The sequence below is a fragment of the Scardinius erythrophthalmus genome (assembly GCF_964197995.2).
Source record: "Scardinius erythrophthalmus genome assembly, contig: HAP1_SCAFFOLD_650, whole genome shotgun sequence".
Lineage (NCBI taxonomy): Eukaryota > Metazoa > Chordata > Actinopteri > Cypriniformes > Leuciscidae > Scardinius > Scardinius erythrophthalmus.
In genome coordinates, this window is record NW_028295971.1 from 17,622 (window position 1) to 24,761 (window position 7,140).

At 42.9% G+C, this 7,140-nt stretch overlaps 1 long non-coding RNA gene across 1 annotated transcript; it reads right to left on the bottom strand.

Moving 5' to 3' along the window:
- Window positions 1-1,313: 1,313 nt before the first annotated feature.
- Window positions 1,314-2,465, bottom strand: LOC308686685. Its single transcript, XR_014029619.1, has 3 exons — window positions 2,348-2,465; window positions 2,115-2,162; window positions 1,314-1,381 (listed from the first exon to the last, which is right to left on the bottom strand). It is a non-coding gene; the product is annotated as an uncharacterized lncRNA (long non-coding RNA).
- Between the last annotated feature and the right edge of the window lie 4,675 nt (window positions 2,466-7,140).

Consider the following 7,140-nt stretch of genomic DNA (forward strand, 5'->3'; position numbering starts at 1 on the left):
TGTGTCCATACATGGAATTTTTAAACCAAATGTATGAATTTGATCAAATAAAAGCACTGAGTTGAGAGTATGGTGTTCAGTATATAATTTTCACATAAAACATTATATTATGTTAAATAAATGTTAACTAAGAAGTGTTAAATTCAATATTTTTTAAGCGTTGATTTTTAACACTGTTAAGGAGTTCATATTATAAATAACTCAATTTTAGAGTTACAATTACTCTCTGTATGATTTGTATTTTAACTCCAGAAAGAGTTCTATTTTAAATCTGAAAAAGTGTTAAAAATTCAACACCAAGAGCAGAGTTACTTTAACTCTGCGTTGGAGTCTATTTGATGGTCACGCATGTACACTCAAATTGAGTTGATTTTAACTCGCATGGAGTTTATTCCAAAGACCAGAATTTGCTGTGTATATATATATACTGTATATTTTGATGCTTCAACTTAAACTTATTTCTGTTTATTGCCAAGGCAACATAATTTTTCATCTAATATTTATTTAGTTTTTTTTATATATTTAGTTAACAATAATAATCCTGGAAGTGATATGATTCACTTCTTATTAAATATTGTTATTATTTAAAACGTAGTTATCCTGTGTCATGAAGAACAAACTGTGTGTGTGTGTGTGTGTTCATGTAAAAATCCAGATTTTTTTTAATGCTCTTTATTTAATGATATTAATAAAGCAAAAGGCAAACAGAAAGCTGTGTGTGTGTGTAATGTGCAGACATCCACACATTAATTCACTTTTCAACATTGGTCAGATAAAAATGAAAGAAGCAAAGCTTAAGAGTGACATCATCCAGAATCTCATTTCTGTCGCATCAGGAATAAAGCTCGTGTGTTCCAGAGCTTAACCCACTGCAGTTTGGTTGATTATTATCTGGTACAGCATCATTTCTATTCGCCTCAAAATGAACAGGTCTACATATGTTCTCGATTTTTTCACAGGCAAGAATAACATGTTGAATCATTGGTTTGACCTTCTTGACCACGTTCTTACCATTGACGACAACATTGTAGAAGTTGAGAGGCTCATTGCTGATGCAGAGGTTGTTGCCCGGATATATCTTTCCTCCTGTTGAACACACACCTAACACTTTCCTTTGTTCTGCTACAGGAAAGAAGGACTGAATTGGCCTGTGCCAGGTGTCAATGCGGTCAATGAACTTCTGCCATTGACTGATGTCCAGATTGTTTGGGATGTTGTTGTTTAGGTGGTGTTTAAGGAACGTGTCATACTGAGATTCATTCCCCTTTTTATCACAGCGCTGCGGGATCGGCTTCGGCTTCGGCTTACTGAGATCCGGCTGACTCAGAGCCGGCTGGAGAGTGAGAGTCAGGACGATCACGAATAACAGCATTTTCAGGATCTGGGGAGATTTGTGTAAGATAGAAATGTCAGATTGCAGATTCACTGTTGCCACGAACCATAAAATCCTAGAAAAGTACATTTTTACTTGTTTAATTGCAATACAAAGAAATACGTTACCATAAGCTTTCACTAGTTAACACTAATGTATTAAGTAAGGGTTAATGTCCATTATCAGGTTTTAATGGACGACGGCGAGGCGTGAACCGTCCGACGCGCAGCAGAAGTCCATTAAAACCTGATAATGGACACCTCGAAGGGCATTAACCCGCTTATACCATGGTCACTTACGAAAGAAAGAAATATTTAATCAATTAATAATACTTTAATGTGTTTTAGAGTAAAAATCGTGAGGGTTTTTATTTATTAAGTCGAGCGCACTATTTAATATCTCCCGTATACAGGCGTTGCCAAGCAACATGGCCACCACAGCGACCCGACCGCAGCCGTTGATCAGTGAGTTTGAGCCAGCGCAATCATTTAGAACTGTCATCAGGCAAATTGACGGGACGCCTTTCCTAGGTGTCCATTATCACTTTTTAACGGACACCCTGCAGCCAATCAGAATCGAGTATTCACCCAGACCATGGTATAACTAACATGAAAATTTGTTTCTGTATTTGTTCATCTTTGTTAACGCTAGTTAAAAATACATCCGTTCATTGTTTGTTCGTGTTAGTTCATCTTGTTCAAAAGTTTTATATATCAGATTCAGGACTAGATTTATATCTTACACACACGAGGACTTGGTCTTTGTGACAGAAGATTCCAGAGGGACGACTCTGAAGAAAACAAGAGAAGAGAAAAATGAGTAAAAAGAAAAATAAATGTATGTAAAAATACACAATAGACAAAAAGACAGACAATACAAGTACAGATATATAATTATACGAGGGAATGTGAATAAGAGGTTTGATATTCTAAATACATCAGAAAGAAAGAAAGACCATTAGGAAGAATACATTACCTTGGAGAAGAGTGTGTGTCGAGTCTAGAGTTGATCTCAGTTTGAGCGTTTGCTGAGTGTATCTGAGAGTTGGTGTGTGTGTCTTATATACACACAGGTAATCAATGATCTCACATGTGATGAGAGGAAGTAAAAGTAAGTGAGTAACTATTTATCAGCAAAAGTGTTAGCCATTGTGAAGAAGCGTTCTGGGATTTTTTTTTTCTACAAAAAATATTAAAATATTTCACCAGTTAAGCCCAATTAGATATTAATATTAAAATGTATATCAACTGTTTTATCGGACTGTTATTAGGCCTACTTTTAGATTCATATACTTATGTTATAGGCCTGTAACTGAGAAGGATAAGGGAGTTCAGGGTTTTCCTCTTTATTATTTTTGAAAACATAAGTCTGAGTGAATCATTTTTACGTGGAAGAAACCGTGTCATGAACCCCGTGTGTTTTAGCCGTTCACACAAAGCTGTGGAAAAGTGGGATTGTAGAGGGAGACAACAACCAGTAAAACACACACTCATTATACAGACACATGAATATTAAAATATGACCACAGAGAGAAAAAACAGAGTTGATGTCACTTTGATGCATTTTAAAAATCTAACCATATATAACAACAAACGACGGAGAAACGTGGAAGAATATTTAAAAGGTTTAATAACATTTTCAGTGCATTTACAGTGTCATGATTCCTGTCTTGTGTTGACTGATGCCTGATGACTTAAAGAAATGACTTACGCTTTACTCAGATCACATCAGAGATAGACATAATAAAAAAAAATAAAAAAATAAACCCTTGTGAAAAAAAAGTGCACTTTAGTGTACTTTTATTAAGTGTAATTATTACACAAATAATATACTTTAAAGGAATGAACATTTAAGTGTGAATTTAATGCAATGTTTTTGGCGCACTTAATGCACATTATATGTAGTTATCTGGGACTATATGCCCCTGGTATGGTCTCCCAAGGCAAACAGGTCCTAGGTGACAGGTCAGACTAAGAGCGATTCATAAACCCTTTATGATAGAATTAAAAACGAGGACCGTGACGTGGCTCAGCCCGAAGGAGCGATGTGGGGCCACCCTCCCGTGGGCTCACCACCTACAGGAGGGACCGTAAGGGGCCGGTGCTAAGTGGATCGGGCAGCAGTCGAAGGCGGGGGCCTCGACAACCCTAACCCTGGACATGGAAACTAGCTCTAGGGACGTGGAACGTCACCTCTCTGGCGGGGAAGGAGCCTGAGATTGCGCCTGAGGTTGAGAGGTACTGACTAGAGATAGTCGGGATCACCTCTACGCACGGCTTGGGCTCTGGAACCACACTCCTCGAGAGAGGATGGACTCTTCACCACTCTGGAGTTGCCCATGGTGAGAGGCGGCGGGCTGGTGTGGGTTTGCTTATAGCCCCCCAGCTCAGCCGCCATGTGTTGGAGTTCACCCCGGTGAACGAGAGGGTCGTTTCCCTGCGCCTACGGGTCGGGGATAGGTCTCTTACTGTCATGTGCGCCTACAGGCCGAACGGCAGTGCAGAGTACCCGGCCTTCTTGGGGTCTCTGGGAGGGGTGCTGGAAAGTGCTCCGACTGGGGACTCCGTCGTTCTACTGGGGGACTTCAATGCCCACGTGGGCAGCGACAGTGGCACCTGGAGGGGCGTGATTGGGAGGAACGGCCCCCCTGATCTGAACCCGAGCGGTGTTCTGTTATTGGACTTCTGTGCTAGTTACAGCTTGTCCATAACGAACACCATGTTCAAGCATAAGGGTGTCCACCAGTGCTCGTGGCACCAGGACACCCTAGGCCAGAGGTCAATGATTGACTTTGTAGTCATTTCATCTGACCTCCGGTCGTATGTCTTGGACACTCGGGTGAAGAGAGGGGCGGAGCTGTCAGCTGATCACCACCTGGTGGTGAGTTGGATCCGATGGCGGGGGAAGAAGCTGGACAGACTCGGCAGACTCAAACGTACTGTGAGGGTCTGTTGGGAACGTTTGGCCGAGTCCCCGGTCAGAGAGATCTTCAACTTCCACCTCCGACGGAGCTTCGACATGATCCCGAGGGAGTCTGGAGATATTGAGTCCGAGTGGACCATGCAGCTGTTGACCTCAACTGGGGATGTTGTTGGACGGTGGAAGGAATACTTCGAGGATCTCCTCAATCCCGCCGACACGTCTTCCATTGAGGAAGCAGAGGCTGAGGGCTCAGAGGTGGACTCATCCATCACCCAAGCTGAAGTCACCAAGGTAGTCAAGAATCTCCTCGGTGGCAAGGCTCCGGGGGTTAGATGAGATCCACCCTGAGTACCTCAAGTCTCTGGATGTTGTGGGGCTGTCTTGGCTGACATGCCTCTGCAGCATCACGTGGCGGTCGGGGACAGTGCCTCTGGGATGGCAGACCGGGGTGGTGGTCCCTCTTTTTAAGAAGGGGGACCGGAGGGTGTGTTCCAACTACATGGGGATCACACTCCTCCAATAGTATGTTCCTGCACAACCGGAGTCTGCATTTTCAGGACCCCAGTTCTAGGACCTCAGTTCTAGGACCCTAGTTTTTAGTGACAGCGCCACCTACCGAACTGGAGTATACAACAACGGTTGCAGTTTCAGGACCACAGTTATAAGACCCAGGTGGTTAATTTGTACATATAGTTCGAAAGACATTTAATCTCAGGAGTATTTTTATTTTTATTTTTATTTTATAAAATGTGTTTTTATTCTAAATGCATCAGAAGTTAAATTTAAATAAATCCTATAGCCGGGTCCTATAACTGCAGCCTCCGATTGTGCAGGAATCCCCTCCTCCACTCCTCAGCCTCCCCGGGAAAGTCTATGCCAGGGTACTGGAGAGGAGAATTCGGCCAATAGTAGAACCTCGGATTCAGGAGGAACAGTGTGGTTTTCGTCCCGGTCGTGGAACACTGGACCAGCTCTATACCCTCTACAGGGTGCTGGAGGGTTCATGGGAGTTTGCCCAACCAATCCACATGTGCTTTGTGGATTTGGAGAAGGCATTCGACTGTGTCCCTCGCGGCGGCCTGTGGAGGGTGCTGTGGGAGTATGGGGTCAGAGGCCCTTTGCTAAGGGCTATCCGGTCCCTGTACGACCGGAGCAGGAGTTTGGTTCGCATTGCCGGCAGTAAGTCAGACTTGTTCCCAGTGCATGTTGGACTCCGACAGGGCTGCCCTTTGTCGCCGGTTCTGTTCATAATATTTATGGACAGAATTTATAGGCGCAGCCAGGGGCCGGAGGGTGTCAGGTTTGGGGACCATACCATGGTTCTCAGTCAGAAAAGGGTGGCTTGCCTGCTTCAGGTTGGTGGAGAGTTCCTGCCTCAAGTGGAGGAGTTCAAGTATCTTGGGGTCTTGTTCACGAGTGAGGGAGTATGTTTCCCGGCTGGTCTGGGAACGCCTCGGTGTCCCCCCGGAAGAGCTGGAGGAAGTGTCTGGGGAGAGGGAAGTCTGGGCGTCTCTGCTTAGACTGCTGCCCCCACGACCCGGCTCCGGATAAGAGGAAGGAGATGTATATATGATTTCAAATGTATCACAGATTAAGTTCAAATTAAATGCAATTAGTTTAATTTAAGAGTGATTTTTTGGAACAACTTAAGTGGGACTTTAATATATTTTTATATGGACTTCGCTTTTAATATGGTAAAAGTACTTCCAAATATACTGACAAGCAGTTAATGTCAACTAAAATATACTTTAATGTAATATACATGCACACTGTTATATAATTAAATACATTTGTATTTAATTTTTTTTATAATAAATAAAATATTTTATAATATAATAAAGTTGCAATTTAGTATATTTCAAATTTGAATAAAAAATCTCTTAATAACAATCAACACATATTCAAAGTGAAACCCTCTACATTTACTAGCAAACCAGTCTCTAAAATAAATACACAAAAATCTTTCTGTTGATGCACAAGAAAACCCCAAGAAATACTATACATAAACACATTTACATTTACACACTCTTCCTCCTCTTACACACACTCTTCCACCTCTAACACACACTCTTCCTCCTGTAACACACACTCTTCCACCTCTAACACACACTCTTCCTCCTCTTACACACACTCTTCCTCCTCTAACACACACTCTTCCACCTCTAACACACACTCTTCCTCCTCTTACACACACTCTTCCACCTCTAACACACACTCTTCCTCCTGTAACACACACTCTTCCACCTCTAACACACACTCTTCCTCCTCTTACACACACTCTTCCTCCTCTTACACACACTCTTCCTCCTCTTAACACACACTCTTCCTCCTCTTCCACCTCTAACACACACTCTTCCTCCTCTTACACACACTCTTCCTCCTCTTAACACACACTCTTCCACCTCTAACACACACTCTTCCTCCTCTTACACACACTCTTCCACCTCTAACACACACTCTTCCTCCTGTAACACACACTCTTCCTCCTCTAACACACACTCTTCCACCTCTAACACACACTCTTCCTCCTCTTACACACACTCTTCCACCTCTAACACACACTCTTCCTCCTGTAACACACACTCTTCCTCCTGTAACACACACTCTTCCTCCTGTAACACACACTCTTCCTCCTCTAACACACACTCTTCCACCTCTTACACACACTCTTCCACCTCTAACACACACTCTTCTTCCTCTAACACACACACTTCCTCCTCTTACACACACTCTTCCTCCTCTAACACACACTCTTCCACCTCTAACACACACTCTTCCTCCTGTAACACACACTCTTCCACCTCTAACACACACTCTTCCTCCTCTTACACACACTCTTCCTCCTC